Source organism: Garra rufa, unplaced genomic scaffold, assembly GCF_049309525.1.
Source record: "Garra rufa unplaced genomic scaffold, GarRuf1.0 hap1_unplaced_013, whole genome shotgun sequence".
Taxonomy (NCBI): Eukaryota; Metazoa; Chordata; class Actinopteri; order Cypriniformes; family Cyprinidae; genus Garra; species Garra rufa.
In genome coordinates this window covers 302,501-305,000 of record NW_027394288.1, presented here as the reverse complement: position 1 = coordinate 305,000, position 2,500 = coordinate 302,501, and the positions used below count along the sequence as shown (strand labels likewise).

Sequence of the window (2,500 nt, the reverse complement as noted above, 5' to 3'; positions counted from 1 at the left end):
AGTGTTTTACATGTTTTTTAGGCCATTTTATTACTCTTAACATTTTAAGTGTATGTGTCTTTAATAAATGGATGGTTGGCCTGTCATGTGACTAGACACATGACAGGAAGCAGGAAGTACAACTGTATAAGAGAGCAGCATGACAAACAAAGGACAGTCACCAAACTGTTGGATTGAGGAGCACCCGATCTCGTCTGATCTCGGAAGCTAAGCAGCGTCGGGCCTGGTTAGTACTTGGATGGGAGACCGCCTGGGAATACCAGGTGCTGTAAGCTTTTGCCTTTTCTTCACTATTTATATAATATGCTGGCTTTTAGAAAGACTTGTTTTACCGCTCTATTTATTACAATCATTTACATGTATTATAGAGTTTTAAGTGTTTTACATGTTTTTTAGGCCATTTTATTACTCTTAACATTTTAAGTGTATGTGTCTTTAATAAATGGATGGTTGGCCTGTCATGTGACTAGACACATGACAGGAAGCAGGAAGTACAACTGTATAAGAGAGCAGCATGACAAACAAAGGACAGTCACCAAACTGTTGGATTGAGGAGTTGCTAATTTTAGAGCTCACCTTTCCATTCACCACCTGCAAACTTTGGATTACACTTTCTGTGGATTGTATATACACTGGTGGACACTCACATTGGACTTATCAACACACTGGGGTTCTTGGACTGTTTTTAGGGTATGGACAAATGAACTGTATTCTTTTAACAGAGTTTACCTGTTTTTAGGGTATGGACAAATGAACTGTATTCTTTTAACAGAGTTTACCTAGTTTTATCGTGTTGTTTTAAAGTCTTTTATGTGAACCTTGTAAATACACCAAATCTATTTAAACCAATTTTCTTTTATGTCTCATTCTTTTAACCACTAGTCATCTCTCACAGTTAAATCTGACCCCATTTTAGTCTTGTAACTCGGCTGATAAGGCCGATTGTTACACTTTTATGGGAGACCGCCTGGGAATACCAGGTGCTGTAAGCTTTTGCCTTTTCTTCACTATTTATATAATATGCTGGCTTTTACGGAGGCTGATCTTTAACCCTCAAAGACCGAGACAGCCGCCGGCGGCTAAAAATAACTATTGGTCTTAAATGTTTAATAACTTTTGAACCGCTAATCCAATTTGAATGCTTTAAAAAGTCTCGTAAAGTACAGAGTCTGCTCTTTTCAGTGATATCGCATTTGTCTCATTTGGATATTCAGAGGCTCCGTAGTAAGCGTGATTACGTCATCACATTTCCTCAGCATTGATTCGTCAGATGAAATCAACACGTTTTGGTCCTCTGAGCCAAACAGGAACGATTGTTGATGCTTAGTCCCACCCCTGTGCCCCGATTGGTTCAAACTGTCATCTATTCAACCAATAAACATAGGTTTTGGTCTTTTGAACCACCGATTAGTATGTTTCTTTGCAGATCTGAACAGACGCAAAGTGAAAGCAAAGTGCGTCTTGCGTGCATGAAAACAAACGCAAAATAACACATTTGCATGACAGCATTCTTTGAAAATGTACAGAAATACTCACGACAGAGCCCTTTGACATAAAACAAACCAAAAACAAGGATGAAACAACAGTAGATATCGGATAAAGCACTGGAATGTGGGTTTTCGGTCACTAGGCGATGTCCCGGTAAAATAGATTCCGACGCAGACTACAGCCAGCAGATCCATCTATTTGGTTGTTATATTATGTAACTAATTATTATATAGTTTTTAAAGATTATTTGTACTATTTTTTCGGTTGCACTCTGTATATTTCTCTCTCATTTTGTGTGTAGTTTGTGAATAATTTGGATTGTTTATTTATTTTTTTGTTGCACAAGACAGTTTGTGCATTTTTTCTTGTGCTACTTTCTACACTATTTGTGTTTATTGTTCATTTTTTGGATTAAGAATATATTTATGAAATAGTAAATTATTTTTTACTGTGTTTTGCTATTATTTAACACTGTTTCTGCAATGACTTTACTCCTGAAACGTTTTTGGACAGATCTATATTGTCAATAAACGAAATGGCCTGTTTTTCACTGAAAAGCACCTAAATAATATTGTAATAATTGGCTATAACTTGCTTGGGGAATGTTATATATAGACAAAATTTTATTTGGAAGTGTAAAACACCTAAATACAAATTTTTAAAGAAAAAAATCTAAACTTCAGGAGTTTTTGTTTGAGTACACAGTAAAAAACACCCAATTGTTGGTAGCGTTTTTTCCTAAAATTCTGGAAATTCACTAATTTTTAGAGAAAACAAAAGGAAATTTGTAATTTTAAATTAGCTAGACATAAAGTTCAAGTTCTTATGTTTATAATGATATATGACAATTGATGCTGACTGCTAGAATAGGTCTGAAAAAACAAAGAAATATACAGGTGCCTCAGGTGCCCCAAAAATGTTCTAGGTCTTTAAGGGTTAAATAGCCCACTTTTTGGAGCAGTCCTCGCTTATGGCCATACCGCGCTGAGAGCGCCCGATCTCGTCTGATCTC

At 36.1% G+C, this 2,500-nt stretch overlaps 1 non-coding gene and 1 pseudogene across 1 annotated transcript in view; both read left to right on the top strand.

Moving 5' to 3' along the window:
* Positions 1-149: 149 nt before the first annotated feature.
* LOC141315235 (5S ribosomal RNA) lies at positions 150-275 on the top strand (annotated as a pseudogene).
* A 2,179-nt stretch (positions 276-2,454) lies between these two features.
* Positions 2,455-2,500, top strand: part of LOC141314840 (5S ribosomal RNA) — a 119-nt gene continuing 73 nt past the window's right edge. The window contains exon 1 of the ribosomal RNA XR_012350384.1: positions 2,455-2,500. This exon is cut by the window's right edge and continues 73 nt beyond it. This is a non-coding gene — a ribosomal RNA (5S ribosomal RNA).